The sequence below is a fragment of the Pseudorasbora parva genome, chromosome 1 (assembly GCF_024679245.1).
Source record: "Pseudorasbora parva isolate DD20220531a chromosome 1, ASM2467924v1, whole genome shotgun sequence".
NCBI lineage: Eukaryota > Metazoa > Chordata > Actinopteri > Cypriniformes > Gobionidae > Pseudorasbora > Pseudorasbora parva.
In genome coordinates, this window is record NC_090172.1 from 27094202 (window position 1) to 27111984 (window position 17783).

General features: G+C 38.0%; 1 protein-coding gene across 1 annotated transcript in view; it reads right to left on the bottom strand.

Annotated features, from left to right (window-relative positions):
• lrrc4cb (leucine rich repeat containing 4C, genome duplicate b) overlaps nt 1–17271 on the bottom strand; it is a 37108-nt gene extending 19837 nt beyond the window's left edge. The window contains exon 1 of the mRNA XM_067437446.1: nt 16210–17271. The gene's annotated coding sequence lies outside the window, so the exon portion shown is untranslated. The remainder of the gene's footprint in view (nt 1–16209) is intronic.
• Between the last annotated feature and the right edge of the window lie 512 nt (nt 17272–17783).

Consider the following 17783-nt stretch of genomic DNA (forward strand, 5'->3'; position numbering starts at 1 on the left):
ATCATACTCATACTGCTCACTTTTCATATTCAACATATAAATTAAAATAATAATATTACAGGCTAATATTTAGGCCTAAACCAACCTGGGCCGGGTTTCCCAATAACGATGTATATTAGCTATAAAGAACGCGTTCTACGAGCAAAGTTACGATCACTCGCAGCAATTCCACATGCATTTCCCAAAAATGTACTTAACATGAACTGCTACTTAAGAGTCGCTGTCCATTTGCGAAGTGCTGAAATATAACCTTATATGGAATTGATTCCTCTGAACGGTTCACCTAATAATTATAAGCAACTTTTATATATATTATAAGCAAATAAGCAACTACCTACAGGCTAAATGGCTGAACAAAAAAAATAAAATAAAAAATAAAAAGAAGAAATCAATATCCTTCTAGAGGAGGTGGAGAGGGAAAGATATTATTTTCAACAGATTTAAAGGGCATCGTACAAACAAAGAAAAACAAAACATCTGGAAGGACATTGCTACCAAATTAAAAGTTAAATTATTAGTTAAAAGATCAGGTAAAGAGGTCTGCAAGAAACGGCAGGATTTTGTAAGCCTGACAAAAAGGAAGAGGGCACTGCAGAGGAATGTCCAATACATGGCTGATTTTTGTGCACGTCAGCAAGTCATATAAGTTTATCTCTATTTTTCCCAGTTTTTGAAGTATATTTTCTACGTTACTTTTTTTGTTTGTTTGTTACCTGTCCTCATAAAAAACAACAACAACAACAAAACCTTATAGTATTATCACAATGCACTTGAATAAAGTTAAAGGTGTAAACTGCCGGTTGTCCTGTAGGTGACCTCATAACTCTCTCTTCTTACGATACACGAGCACTCGTAGATCTACGATCATTTTCAAGTGCTACTTAAGTTACAATGCTTTTGGGAAACAGACCTTAATATTAAGATCACTCGTACGATCGTTTTTACGATTAACTCAGGCTTACGATGGTTTTGGGAAACGCAGCCCTGGTCTCACAGAATTCTATGAAATGAACCTCAAATATCCGTGGTAGTTTCACGGAATCGCTGAAAATTCTGTGATGGGTTCACGGAAGTGATGCCTATGTAAGTCAATGACAGGCAGGATCCGTGGTCCACACACGGATTCCCAACACACATTTAATTATTTGCATTTGAAAAAGTAGACATGATTTTATTAATATTTATAGCCTAGCCTACTTTTATATTTCGGAGCAACTAACTCCACTCCTAGCCTAAACCTACCCACTGTCAACAATATAAAACACATAACAGGCAAATAAATGTAGACTACAGTCACAGACAGTTTTTTATTGCAAAAACGGACCAAAAACAGTATAGAAGTATATATGTTGCATGTTGCATTCCAAGTCTTCTGAAGTCATACGATATCTTCAAATCTTAATGTTTTAATCGTTGAAATGATGATCGCGCTCCACACACACACTCATTCATATTTCTCATGATTCAAATGATACAAACGACTCTTCAGCATGACGGCATCAGTCACGAGACACACGAGAGCCAATGGCATTTTACAATCCAAGCGGACGTAATGACGCAATTGGTCACGCGACATACAACAGCCAATGCTGTCAAAAATGATGTGACGTTTCTTATTTGATTCTACAATATTTGAAATGTATTCATTTTCGGCGGATGGACTCGACGTTACTGATCGCTTTGGGGATTTTCTTCACAGAAATCAATCGTTTGGCCTCAGAACTCTTAGAATATTTGTAGTTTCTGAATAAATTGTGCCTGCCGTATCTGTGTGTCTGCCTGTTGTATCCTGTTTTTTTATAATACACAAATGGGTAGGTTTATGGAAGGGATTGAGTTAAGTGTTCAAAACGTGTCTGAATAAAAAGAAAAATAAATGTAAATAAATTATGCTGACTGAATCAAACTGACGAATATAAGGTGTTGGAACAGGGAATCCGTGTGTGGACCACGGATGCTGCCTGCCCTTGACTTACATAGGCATCACTTCTGTGAACCCATCACTGAATTTTCCGTGAAACTACCACAGATTTTTGAATTAAGGGTCCGTGTTCATTTCATGGAATTCTATAGCTGTGTCTCATTTCAGAAGGCTGCGTCCTTCGGAGGTCGCATTTGAAGGGTGCATACGTCATAAGGCCGTCTCATTTCAAAAAAGTGAGTAGGACACTCCAAATGCGGCCTTCGAATGCGTCCTTCTTTCACAGGAATTCGGAGTGTGCATGAGCTGTATCCTTCGCAGCTGGAGATAACCCATAATTCTTTGCGTCGCCGTTAACAACCGTCATATATATTTTTTTATATTATATGAAAAACTGCACCACTGCCAGATATACATGCGAGCGTAGGTGTGGTGTTTAAAATGTAAGTTCAAGCTTGTTTTTATTTTAAAGCTCTATTACCTCAAACAGATAGTTGTGTTTAACAGGATTACAACGCTTTAGTGCTTTTTAAACGTCTAGAACAGTACATTGCTGTCATGACAAGAAACATTTCATAGTAATTTTCAAGTTATAAATAATTTTCATTCATATAACTGGCGTGAGAGCGCAACGAGGCTGAATGTGTTGGCATAGCAACGTGATATGAAGGACGTCTCGTTTCCTTCTGATTGAGGACACTCCGTATACTGCATCCTACACAGGACGTGTCCTCCGGAGGATGCAGCCTTCAAAATTTAACGAAATGAGACACAGCTTATGAGATCAGGTTGGCTTAAACGTAGTTAGGCTATGTTTTCTTTAACCCACGGCTGATGAAGTCGCAGGATTTTTTTCTTTTTTTTCTTCCTTTAAGATAGCAGAAAAAACTTGCAATACTCCGTTATTTTTAGCCATACAAACACGTTCAAGACATAATTATAAACTATAACCTGCCTACTTTTATTTGTGGACTCAGGGAATGGATTGCTTTGCATGTTCTCACTCCAAACGCTGTCTTATTAAAAAAAAAAAAAATGGTAGTAAAGTGGTAAAAACAAGTGGTAAAGACAAAAAAAAAAAAAAAAACCTTTGAGTTTCCACCATGCAAATGTAAACATTTCGCTCTTTTCTATATGCGTCAACCTGGCTTGCGAAAAAGTCGGTCATTCTTTACAGATGACGGTTTGCTTGGACAGAAGACGAGAAAAAGTTCTTTATTAAACTCAATACAATATAATTACAGGAATACTGGATTCTAAACACAGAAAGGCCACATTATCATGAAGACCTTGAAGCAGATCTGAGGGAGAAACACACACACACACACACACCTCATATAGCCTACGTTTTGCTTAAGTAACCTAAGGGGCTTTCCTTGCCATTAATGCTTGGATAACACACACAAGTCTCCTTCCAATAAAAATAATGGCTAGTGCAGTGGATGGGATATACAAACCTAAGTGCCATCATTTTGGAATGACCTATCGTGAGAGGAAAATAATATGTTTTAGTTCAATACAGTAACTGCGGCTAATATAAACACTGTCATTTTGCAATAGTTTTTTTTTATCAACATTTAGAAAATATTGCAAATGTTTTGCGCAAATCTGTAATGGAAACGCGGCTACTGACGGCTGGAGTAACGATGCTGAAAAATCAGCTTTGCCCTCACTGGATGGCACTTTGCATTAAAATACCCCCGAATAAAACATATTAAAACATTAACTATAAATGTATATTTCAAAATATTACTGTTTTAGTGTAATGTTGATCAAATACATGCAGCCTGGGTGAGCACACCAGACGTCTTTCAAAAACATTTAAAATTCGTACTGACCCAAAACTTTGCAATAGTAGTGTATTTTTGAAATACAGTGGCATTTTGGTGGTGTAACTCTCTAAAACTCTCTAAAGAGTGACTTTTCCTAATGAGACTACTCTGCCCACGATCAGAAAGAGTCATTAACTTGACCAAGAGTCACTTTCCTTTCAATATCTCCTAAATCCACATTTATTTCTGAGAAGCAGATGTGAAGACATATCAAGTCTGTCTTCCTCTTAAACTGAACTCAAGAGACAGATGAAGATAGAGCAGAATAGAGAGAGTCAGGAGACTGAGGCAAAGAGTGATAGTGGTGCATTAAAAGGCAGAGCACATACAGTGCAGAGCCACATTCATTATTCATTAGCTAAGTTACCATGTGTAGTAATTAAAACACAACACCTTTGTCTACAACAGAAATCGCTTCAGTAGATGATTCTACACTGTCATTTCCACCGTTAGATTTATAGTTAGGTTGGTAGTGTACAGCAGGGTTTTTATTGCATTCAAAATAATCATTCAATGGGGATGTATGTCACTATACAGATACTACAGATGTGGCAGATTCAGTGTTGCCATGAGAACTTGGCGTTTCGCTTTGTGCATCTGCTTAAATTAAACTTGATGATTGTGGAAGGCAAAAATAGAGCAGGCAAGAAGAGTGAGGAATAAAAAAAACAGCCTGACCCTGCTGGTTGAGCACAAATGAAGGAGCCACAGCTAGCATGGTGCTCATCCCATGCATACAGATTGCATTACACAGCCAATCCAATCAAAGAGCCTTTGCTCCTCTAATGCACTGACATGCCTTAGTGTGTGGAAGCGGGCAGTTTGACTCAGTTAAGTGGTCCCCCATGGTCGATTAATACAAGGGAGACTGTTTTACTCATCAACCAATATCGATGAAGGCCCTGTTAGCGAAACACTAGCTGTTCTTTTTATCGCACCTACACCTATTCCTCTCTGAAAACTAGCACATATGGGCAGACGCTTCTTATATTGACTCGAGGTGGATAAACCGAGGCCTGTGTTTAAGGCTTCAAATGAGATGGGCTGTTGGTGATGACAATCTTGATTAATTTAGCAACGTATGGAACGCCCTCGTTTGTTTGCACCCCTGTCAGCAGAGGGATTATCCGGCTGGACACTCGGCATCCATTTGCGGGAATGAGATGCGGCTGAAGTGCCGCCTCTGCCGAGGTATCTATCACACCGACGCGGTGCTGTCACATACAAAAAACATGAATTACAACGCGAGCTTCTGCAGCATGCGCTTTCGAGCGGCAGCGCTCACTCCACCGAAGTGAATGGTATGCTCTACTCAGACCAACAACTTTTTTCTGGTGGAGAAATATGGCGTGAAAGCACACTGCCCCAAATCTCATTCAGCACACCGACATGTTCCCGTGAGCTATGTTTTTCACTGTTCAAAACAAATATATCCGCCTAGTCATTAACCTTAATGACTGCACAACACAGACAATGCAGAAGAGAACAGGGGAGGCAAACAGTGGTAACCATTACTTTCCCTGCTTGAGATGACAATAGGAGCAGCTGAGGGCCTCCGAGCTATAATCTGACTGTGGCCGTATAGTCTCCTCCGTCATTAGTATTGACTCTGCATGAAGCCTGGCCAATTGAAGCACTCAGCTGCAAGCATGCCGGCACACATAAATCCAGTATGTTTCAAGCCCCTGCGTGTCTCTCTGAGGAGGCCAGCATATTACCTCAATTCATTCCAGTTTTCAAGTTTATAAAACAATTGAAATATTTGGATAGTAGTGTGTGATAAAAATTCCTACAGAAAGTCACCAGGGCAGCTTAGGATGAAATCAATACTGATGCAACGATTTTTTTTTTTTTTTTTAATATGTTTTAATAGAATATAACAGAATAGGCTTATACTTTACTTTATTGTCCCATTTTTGGGAAATTTGTCTTGGACATTGATGACATGGCCAGTGCACACCATTTGACTGACAAAACACATAATACATACCATAACAAACAATACAATAATAATAACAAATGCAACAATCCATCCAAGATATATTAAAAAATAAAATATATACAAATCTAAATCTCTACAAATCTAAAAATATCAACTGCAGTTGGCACAAAATAATTCTAAATCTAATAAAATCTAAATCCTAAAGTCTCCCTGTGGGTAAAGGTGTTCACGTGTCCACCTGGATCCGAGAACCCGAGGTCTGGCCTGAGACCCGAGCGGTTCAAGTCTCGTTCGGGTAATTAAAAATAAATGTACTTTTTTTCAAATGGACCCGAGAAGATCCTAATTGTTTTCAACTATGTCAAGCATTTAACAAAATACTGTTATTTAAAACAATTCTGCAACAACATTATTATCTCATGTTTTACGTTCTCGCCGAATCCATGTTTCTACACTGTAAAAAATATATTATTGCTTTAACTTAAAAGAATAAGTAACCAGGTTGCCTTAAAATTTTAAGTTTATATAAATAAAAAATTTGAGTTGATATAATGAAGGAAATTGGTTTAATAAATAGAAACTCAAAATATTATGGTATCTGAACCAAATATTTTTATTTTTTTATAAATCATGAAACTTTTGGCGATTCTCAAAAATGTTTATTGTATTAACTCAAATTTTTTAATTTCAATGAACTCAAAATTTTAAGGCAAACAGGTAACTTATTTTAAAAATAATCTTTTACAGTGTACGTACAATGAGCTCTACGCAAGATGGTTTCGACATTAAGACTCATTTGCCCCACATTTCTGCCTACCGTTTCAATGAGCGTCGTCAACACGGACTTTAGACTTGCAAGATCTTCCACAGATTACTGCTGATTGCACTAGTCACAACGGTCTCGAATCCTCTCACGGAGGAGCTCGGACGCATATAAGGAGGAGCGACAGCAGTAAAGGATGAGAGCGGACTAGGTCTAAATTTAATGTTATGTTTTATTTACGTTTTATTACAGGAGCCACTTTATATTAGGTGGCCTTATACTATGTACTAACATTAAAATCAATTATTTGATACAATGCATTTGATGTACATACATGTTTTTACATTTACTTACATAAAAAAAAACCTGCTTGTAATTACGTCTGTAATTAATTTCTGTAACACATTTATTATTACACTGTTGACTCTTCCCTTACCCCTAACCCTACCCTTAAACTTACCCATACCGCCACACCTGTCCCTAACTTTAGCCGTATCCCACCTCAATATAAGCAAAAGTGTGTGCAGTACAATATAAACACAAGTACATTGTACTTATTTTTTGATTTGGTAGTTAAGGTCACCTAATATGAAGGTGGTTAAAAATCTCATGTAAGATGTGTTGGTCATCAGTAGTTTTTTTGTGTGTGTGTGTGTGTGTGTGTGTGTGTGTGTGTGTGTGTGTGTGTGTGTGTGTGTGTGCCTGTTTTAAAACATTTGACAACTCTTAGTGGCTTCTCTTCCTACCCTATATTTTTTTAAGTTTTGATATCCATTGAACAGTCAGGTTTCCATATACCATATATTGTCAAACAAAAAATTCATAGATATCATGTTTTACTAGTGGGTGCAGGACACTATAGTTCAAAGTGAGGATAGAAAAATAAAGTAAACTGTGACACATTATAGCCAAATAATTCATTATAGAATGGACTACCAGTAAAATTCATAACAATTTGGGACCAAAATTATTCAGACACTTTGACCTGAACATGTTTTGCTTAAGTGTTTTTTCTTGAATTGCTCATGTGACCTGTTACACCACAGACTGAACAACATTAAACATTGCTTGGTAATTTGTGAACCTGTATTATCTAAGTGTTACTTTAAACAGCACTAGGTAACTTTTCAACCTTCATAATATATTTTCAAGACTCTTGTGATGATAAATCGACTTACAATAGGTTGAATGACACATCTGCCATAACCTGACGGGGTCTGTATCGTTTTTAATCGTACTTTTAAATTTCGGGTTTTGGGTAGTAATCCGAGAACAAAAAGCAATGAAAGCTTTAGCATAAGTTCTGCTGGGAAGACTCAATTACTACATCACTTAATGCCTTCACTCTAATCCAATGATATTCTCATGCTCACGGTATAAAGGCTCTGTACTTACACATGTTTGAGTTCGCAGATACTGAAGCGACGATTACCCCCATCCTCTCCACCACCACCAGGATGGCCCTGTCCATACCCTGCCGGGGGGTCGGCTGCGCCCCTGCCCTCGTCTTCAGGCAGGAATTGCAGATCCGAGACCCTCGGATTATGCTCTTCGGACGGGGGCTATGCCAAATGACTCTGTACACTATCAGCTTGCTGAGCTATTAATAAATGCACTATTGTCAATATATTCTCCTGAGTCTTTCTGGTAGAACTACAAAATTCGACTGCTTTACGGCATATACGTCACTTCCACCAACACCCACACTTCCTTAAATTCGGACGTGCGAGCCCAACTTTGTTTGTCGGATAATATAGTCATGTCCGAAGCAGCACAGATAAATAAGAAAGAAAAGGTTTTGTTGGTGGAAAGCAATAAGAGGAAACGAAAAAGTGATGGGATTAAAGGCAGGACGAGGATCAACATGTGACCAGCGTTTGCTCGTCGGCGTGAGCTGAAGGAGGCGTGCCCGACCAATGCTGTCCTGCTTGTTATGGTGATTACATACCACTCAAACATTGAACTGAAGTATCATATAGATTCTGTAAAACGCTAACCAATAGACTACTATAATGACGCTGGCTTTTAAACTTGAGCATTGCGATTATTTGGCGTTTGAAAAAAATAAAACCCATGTAATTATATTCATATGACATGCTGAAACATATGCCACTGACTGTACCTGGGATGAAGACATTTCACACGCGACGCCAGAAGAACACCTGCATGTGAACTCCTCCGCAGTGTTCAGGGGAACTGTTAGTGCTGCACCAACCCGCGGGGCCGCTTTTATGAAATTATTTTGCCCGCCCCACACCACTGTGTACATTTTTACAACCCGCCTCGCACCCGCGACAATTAAATAAACATACGGGGTCTGCGGGTTATGAGACGACCCGCGCATCACTAGCTCAGGGCTATGAGGGTCATGTCAACAAATGCACGCGCGATGGCATCCCCTGTTGTAGGATGACAGAGCTTACGACAGTAGTTGAGGACGTTATTTTTTCCCAACTGTAGGGGGACCCCGAGAGCAAAAGTTACCCAGTGCTGCTTTGATTTAACAGCTGACAGTTGATTTGCTGATTGTAATCCATTACACACCTTTCTATCAAAGTTATCCACCATTATCAAGATGAATTTGTCCTGATGCAGTTTAATTCTGAGATATTCTCATATTTTATTACCATTTTCTAAACTATAGTGAATAAATTGTGATAATGTGAGAAAATGTTGAAGGTGTCAGAATAAATTTAGTTTCGACTGTACCTGTAATACCATATCTTATCAAGCTCTGAAAAACAGATTGATAAAAAAAAGTATTCTGGCTACCTCCAAAATGCTTTTAACCATTGTAAAAAATATCAAGAGCAATTTTAAAACAGATCTGTCTCTAAAATCTGACTAGATGAGTGCATTAAAACAAACACAACTGCAGTCTATATAACACTTAATAAACACAAAATAGTCTTAAGATTCTCTAAACTGTAACTGTCACAACTGTTCTCTGGGACATCACAACTTTCCATGCCTGCACAATGGAGTAACTCTAGTTATAAACATAGTTATTGTGTATTGTGACCAAAATTAAAAGTTTTTTTTTCCTTCCTTTTTCTTGGCATCATCATCATGAGCCGTACTGGTCAAAAGGTTTAGATGACTTTTCACCATGGTGGTCAATGATGTTTGTTAAGTAAAAAAAAACTTTTGTTCAACTTTTTGTTGCTTAACCACTTATAATATATTATAATATACAAGAATGTCATTTTGTCTAGCTGACTGCTATTGTGTTAATGCTTCTTAGAAATGCACATTTGTATATACAGTACTTTTATTTCTGTAGCAATACAGATTTTAATAATTGAATGGATCGTTTTGCATATAATGGTTCACACGAGGAGTTTATGACAAAGAATATGACGATATTACTCTTTTTCACACGTGCCAAAAACACATGCAGTTTGATTAGGCAAGGCAAGGCAAGTTTATTTGTATAGCACATTTCATACCCAATGGCAATTCAAAGTGCTTTACATAGAAATGAATTAAAATAGTGATAAAATATGCATGCAAAATACGAGTACCATGTGTAAGAATTAATCATAAAAACAAGGACAATTAAAACACTTAATAAAATAATAATAAAATAATTAACAAAATAATTATAATAATTATTAAATAAATGGAGAAATTCAAATCTGGTTTGGACAAGAAAAAACATTCAATAATTAGGCAAATTCCTTCTTTTTCCCCTTCCCCTTTTTTTTTTTTTTTTTTAACTTTTTAAAAACCCTTTAAAAGTTTAAATGTATAGGCCTTACAGACAAAAAAAAAAGGATGATAGAACAAGAATGATGGAATGACAGAATGACAAAGATAGATAGAACAACACACAGACAGACCGAAATATAGATTATAGATAGACAGATAGATAGATGAGGTTTCAGCACAGAATGTGAATGCATTTATTAATTACAGCATTTGCGACTCAAGCGTTCTGTTCAGACACTGGCTCATGTATTGCAGTGTCTGCTGAGATGCCAAGCTGTTCCGATATCCGCCTCTGCCATCATATTAGGAGAGTCTGTTGGTTGGCAAATGTTTTTATTGTGGAACAGCTTCGATCCTGGACCCTGTCACAACAGTAGGCATTCTAGGAAGTCTGTGATTTATCAGCCTCAAAGACATGGATCTCTTTGACACACTTGTGTTTGTGAATCCGGGCCAACTGATCTGAGAGGCTTGAAAAAGCCAACTGCCTTCAAGTTCCTCTCCCCATATCCGAAATATGCTGAGAGTGAGAGAAGACATCCTCAAGGGGAGGGGAGGGTTGCTGTTTAAAAAGGGGTTCCAATATAATGAGCAACCCAGATTTGTACTGTGCCTTCCACGGCGGTGATGACAAACATACAGTGCAATCAAGGCAAAGTGATATTTATAAGCTGAGCTGAGCTGAGAACACCTCCCTCTCTGTCTCCCCTGACTAATCTCACTGAACAGTACAATTTATGCCATTTGGCTCATCTGTAGGATATAGTGTTGACATAGGATTTCTGAATTAACAATCAGCGCAGAGGTTGTCGCTATTGTGTGACAGCACAATCTCTATGGCGGCTCTGTCTGAACCGCAAAGGCTGAGTATTTCAAATGCACAGACATTTATTACAGTGACTGAGGCCTAGGGGTATGGGAGTCAATTTTCATTTTCACTGAAATGAGAGGTTTGCTTAATAAGCTGCTCAGAGGACCTATCGCCATAGATTTAAAATGCATGAACGTTAACCCCTCTGTGCCTATGCATCTGTGCAACACTCTGGCTCCTCTCCAGTGTGCCCAAATGTCTCTCAGAAAGGGTTTTTGTGTCCGTGTATGGCATTAGACATCTGCTGCTGAACTAAAACCAGTGCAGCATGTTTGCTCCATCATTTATCTGTAGCCATTTGGGCTGCATCCTCTTCCCCAAGACCTACATCTTTTGCTTACGTAATTCACATTAGGCGATCTTGCGATGGCCACAGGCAGACTAATTATAAATCACAGACTGATATATCTACATCAACAAGTGATTCATTGCGTCTTTCCCATAATAAAAGAGACGATAAAGAATATAAAATGTGTTCGAGCTAAAAACATCAATAGGACGTGCTTATATATTAGTTCACACAGCTTCACAGGACTATAAATGAAGGCATTCTGGATGGATCTAATTGTTAGCTTGTGTCACTATGGAGGGTAGCTCATTACATATATGCTTGATGAATTTTACTATGGCTCCAAGTGGGATTTGAACCTATGACCCCAATATTGCTTGGCAGGCAAGTAGGCAATGAGCAAGGAAACCAGGTTAGGCCATTCCAGGAGCACATTCACCTCAGTGCAGTCAAAATTGTTAAGGGAGATCTACTGTGACAACCAACATACTGCAGGTAATAAACCACGGTATCTTCGCTCCAGTACAAATTCACAGAAGAGTAATGTGAAAAGGCATTCACAGAGGCCACATGACCCAGCAACAGCCTTTGGTGATTCCAGAATTATCATCAGCAAGAATCTGCCACTGGAGACCTTATTAAACATAAACATAAAGCCTGAATATCACACATCAAAACCAGAGGGTTTTTTCCGTTGCTCAGTCGTCTCGGGCGTCGATCAGATATGAGGATTGTTAAAAGTTACAGGATAAACAAAGCTTTACAAGCTTGTGCCTTGTAGTCTTGTATCCAATATTTTAGCACAATGATTATTAAATGCATGGGTATGACTAATACACGAAACATCAACAGTAACAGTAACATTCAACAGTAATGGCATGGCATTATTCAAAAGATATTATTTTGCATTAAATTGAGTGACTATCTTTGCTAGTATGGTATTAGCGATGTACAGTGTAGCTAATATTACCTTCAAACATATAAATTTCATCAATAACCGCAAAATAATTGAATGTTTGTTGTACATTTCACAATGGTTGACATAAATGCATTAACAAAGTGCTATCGATTCTACAGTAATGGTCCAAAGGTCAAACATTTTAGCTAAAGAGGAAGTCAGGCATTTATCCCACTTAATATTCCATCATTGTACTATTGTTACTTTAAATTCTGCTGGGACGGAGTAATAGGGACGCCACACGATTAACAAAACTGCAGAAGGAGTCTCATTGTAGGCTGGATTATAGGCTATCTTGTCTAACTTTACTTCCTCTGACTTGAGAACAGTACACCACGGTGCGGTCAAAAGGTTTTGTTGTTTTAGTATATTTCACAAAAGCAAAATCCTCTTTTAGCACATATTTTGTGCGTTTGAAGAAGCTGGTCCACACTATCCCTTCAGTCTCTGTCATTGAACTTTTTAATTTTGCAAAGCCTGACTCACATTAGAGATGGTCTTTATGAAGCATCAGGTTGAGCAGAAGCATTTGAACTGCTTCATTTTTCTCTAAATGGCAGAGATTACTGAGGTTAATGTGTGTGATATTGGCTAAATGCTCTCGTTTACAGGCTCCTCCTTGCCTTAGGGGAACTGAATGGTATCTGGCATTTTTTTGGCTCTGCAGACACATTCAATACATTAACACTCATCCTGACAGCATGTCAGTGTCTGTATTACACACTGAACCTTGTTTCTTTGAACTGCTTGTGACATATTATCAATCAAAAAAGAGGGGATGAGGAATGTCCAGCCCAGGAATTAATTCCAGGCCAGAATCTTAGAAAAAAAGAATGTTTTCACAACAAAAAGGTGTGATTATCAGGTGATGTTTCACTGTGAACAGTATTACTCAATTCTTTCAAACTGCAAATTAATATTTTTTTTTTTTTACATAGTGACCCCAATGGATATGGATATTAATCACATATTTAATTTTAGAGAATTAATTTTCTCTAAAACACTGTAATTAAGCTATTTGAAGCTTTCATTTAAGCTGGCTAAAATGATTATAGTCCACGGTGGACTGAATATGCTCAGAACATCTGTCATGGATTATTTGCAGTGAAAGGCAAAGTTAAAGCCCATATATTTATCTGAAACACATCATTATTATTATATCTGCAAGCATTAATTTGTCAAATATTGTTGCTGTTCTGTTATTTCTCTTTTATCTTAGCAGCTTAGGCAGCGCTTGGAGAAAAGTATGTATTAAGGACAAAAAAAGAAAAAGAAAAACAATGAATTAGCTCATTTGTTTAAAAGTTCAAAATGTTTTTCAACACTTTTTGTTAAATATGGACTCTCCCCAGGACCAAAAAAATATTTGTCCAATCTTTGTATTTGGTTTGAATGCAATATTAGGATGTCCTGCTATACCTGCCTGTCATACTATGTATTTCCATACCTCTGTGCACCCTATTTGTGCAGAAATCACAAATCATCAGCATGTACTGTAAGGCTATGCAGAGAGTTGTACACAAACAATCATCCAGCATACAAACAAACAGCAGCCACCTTTTAACCGAAAAAACAATGCTGCGTTCACGCCATGCTGTAACCGTAACGAAGATATGGCAACCCGTGATATTCTATTTGGAGCTATTCATATCCACAGACTCGATTTTATGCCTTTCTATCGCAACACTGTCAATGTTGAAATTAATCTGCAGCAGTCAGGTGGTACAAGTTAGAGCACTGTAAATTGTTTATCTTATTATTAGGGATGTAACAAGATCTTGTGCCGCGAGATCTCGCGTTATTAAAATGTGACGAGATTTCATGTTGAGTGAAAATCTGTCTCGCGACTAAATTCGATTCCCGAAAGAAAAACGCAAGCTCCCTGATGGGCACAAATTAGCCTACATACAATAGCCTGTCTCCCGATATCAAGGGATCTTAGGCTGGGGTGTGAAGTTGTAACCACCTCTTAGCTCTGGCCTCTGTTTTGGTCTCTGTTTGCACTTTGAATATTGAGAGACTACTTTGATTATTGTTGCACTTTGTTTTTGTTCGCACTTAATAAGACTATAAGAAAAAACAGTTTTATTTATTTTTATTTATTTAAGTTTTATTATATTTGCTATGTATACTGTTTTATTTTTTATTTTATTTCAATTTGTGGAAAAGAGTTTTATTAGGCCTCAACAAGAAGTGCTGGAGGCTCATAATTCATGTACAAGGTCTGAAGAGACTCATACAGGAGAGAAGCCAGTCAGCTGAGTTTGTGGCAAAACTTTTTAGAGTGCTTTTACATTGTTGTCTTTCAATGCATATGATAATTCATACTCAGAAAGTAGAACTGAAATGACATTCATTACAAGATAAAACATTTCACAATGCATCTGCAGACCACTTTTCCAGTCATGAATGTTGTCATTGAGGATTTCTTAAAAATGCTGTGCAAAAATGTGTTTTTTCCTCAAACCCTATCTCGTGTTTTGTCTTGCCTCGTGAAATAAGTGTCTCGTCACACACCTAGTTATTCTTATTGTAATGTTACATGCTTTGAGACATTAGGTAATTTAACGCCGCCTCTCATGATGCTTTGCAGACTCAGCTATGGCGGTGATCATTCATGTGTTTTGGAGGATGCATGTTTCAGAGACAGTCTGAAGTTAGGGGGGTGAAGTTATCTCATGCTTTCAAAAATAACTAGCAATTGCTAGCCTCTTAGACTTATCTGTCTAAAACTTAAATTTGACATAACTTTTTTTGGAACAAAATTAGCCACTGATACGTACTAACTGAATAAGTATGTTTTCAGAAAAGTGTGGTAACCAGTTGATCATTTACTGGAAACAAGTAAGTTTCCAGAAAACAAACAAGTAACTAATTTTGTTCCAAAAAGCACTCCATCCTTGCAAACTAGAAAATTAATAATGATTTGTTACTGCAAAGGATTTTTAATTTTAGAGATTTAATTTTTTTTTATTTAAATTTGATTCATTTTCTCTAAAACACAGTAATTGAGCAACTTTGAGGTAGGCAGTCATCTCATAATGTTCTTTTCTGCCATAACTTGCAATGCACCCCCCCCCCCCCCCCAAAAAAAGCTCCTCAATCCTCAATACCCCTGGTGAAGCAACAACCCACGAACCCATGAATCATCCATCATAAATTACATAAGCTCTCTCAAAAACCAATACATGGCTCAGAAGCTTTTCCAATGAATCAGATTTGCTTACAGTGTCCATTACAGCACCTCAGTATAGTGAAGTTCTGAAGCCTTGTGAGGGTTGAATGTTAAATGCAGATTAGCACCAGTGCGAGATGCCAGCCTTCCTGGATCTACACTGCTGGGAGTTTTTTTTTTTTTTTTTTTTTTTAATTCAATCACAAATTAATTATACAGTGGGTTATGCTGCAATGTGCTAACTACTAATATTTCCTTGCAGTATCCAGGAAGCCTCAAAACTCACTGGGGTCTATTAGAATCAATGAGGAACAGTTGTGTCGACCATCATGGATACACTGCCTCTTTCCCCTTGTCTCTTTAGAGCATAGCAATGCACATGTGAACAGAATATGAATGACCCAACGCCATATTCTAGCAAAAGTAATGGTAAGTAGAGCAACAGAAAAGCACAAGACAGATCACTATGACAAATATTGCACAATCAACCACATTATAGCCACAGAAATAATGCAAAACAATTACCCCATGCAACAATGATAGATAGATAGATAGATAGATAGATAGATAGATAGATAGATAGATAGATAGATAGATAGATAGATAGATAGATAGATAGATAGATAGATAGATAGATAGATAGATAGATAGAATGCATCCATTCAGCGTCAACTTAATAATATAGCATATAGGTTCGCTTTCAAATAGATCTGCACAGACCGGTTAGATTAGGGTACGGTTCCTTACCCATTTTTGTCAGGAAATGCGAGCTGTGAAGCGATATCAGTAGATGGGAGCATCACTGCAGCCCTCACAAAACCCCAGTTCATGTAGAATCCATGCACGATGTACGGAGATGCAAGTAAGAGCAGTGCGCTCTAAAGCGCTCGGTGAGCTTTGACAAAGCAAAGCAGGTGCAAAAAAGGGGGAGGGGGGCTGGAAGAGAACAAATCTTCTACAAAATCTGTAAAGAATAGGGGGCATACATCTACCACCGTTGGTATGTTTTGCTGGACACATAAAATAAGCCTAGTATCCACATCCGGGAAGGAAATGTCTAAACCACATGGGCTTTCAACAGCCTCCCTTTGAGTAAAATCCAGTGGAGTTAGTACTTGGCAGGTTTCTCTGATCAAGAGGTGCCCTTTAAAACCACTGACATACACCGCCGTTCTTCAACGCATACTGGCCCCACGCTCCTCAGATCTTGCCCACATCCACCACCGCAGTCCATAGATGTAACATAACGCGCTGACTCCGCTGAATGCTGTTGAATGTGTTACAGCATCACCTCACAGCTTCCTTGAGTCTGCACTCCTTCCTCTCGCCTTATTTCTCGTGAGCGATGTCCACTGCAGAGCCTCCTTAAAGTTGAACCACCGGCTCGTCTGAACACTTGAGACCCAACATCCAGCACAAACGTTTTAATTCGTGTTGGTATGGTGTCTTCTAACTAATTCTGTCGTTTAATGCAGGCGTATTAAACTTGACACGTTCCTTTCGCGAATCTCAGCTCACCGCGTCTGGGCTCATTTACAGCGACGTTTGTTTGGCGCTGCAGTTTTCCCCTTCTTTCGTGTTGCTTACAAATCGCTGTTGCGCCAGGCAGCTCTATGTTTCGTCAGAAAATGTAAATAGAAAGTGTAAGCACACAGAAAGAGTCACCGTCTGTGAAAATGTGGCTCAAAAGAAGGGAATATTTGCAGCGATTGACGGGCGATGTATTAAACCTGACACTGCGCGTTTGAAACGCATCTGTTGCTGAATGATGCGCAGCAATGGGAGAGAGCGCGCGCGCGCAGTCTACTTACTTCGTTCGTCCTAAGCCAAAAGAACAGCGTGATATTTTTATTCAAACTTGGCGTTATTAATGTGCGGTAGTGATTTGCCCTCTCCTCTTTTTTTAGGCAAATTGATGTGGGATTGCCACCTACCGGAATTTATCGATATTTTGCCAACGATCACCAGAAACACCACATCTCTAAATGTTATTTACAGAATTATTTTTATCATTCTTTCTTTCCTACATGTATGGACACATTCGTTTTTTATCTATTTATTTTACAATTTGGTGTTTTTTTTGTGTTAACAGGCCATATAGTTTCATTTGTTTGATCAATGAAACCTACTGTATGCAGCTTTAATTAATTATTTATGATTCCATTTATCACATTTAACAATTTATTGTACTATATTTTTTTAAAGATTTAGTCATTTAGAATGAATGACTAAAGAACCATTGGACGTAAAACACTGCATGGCAACAAAAACAAATCCTAATCATTTATGTATACCTAAGGGTTGTATTTTTGTATTTTTAT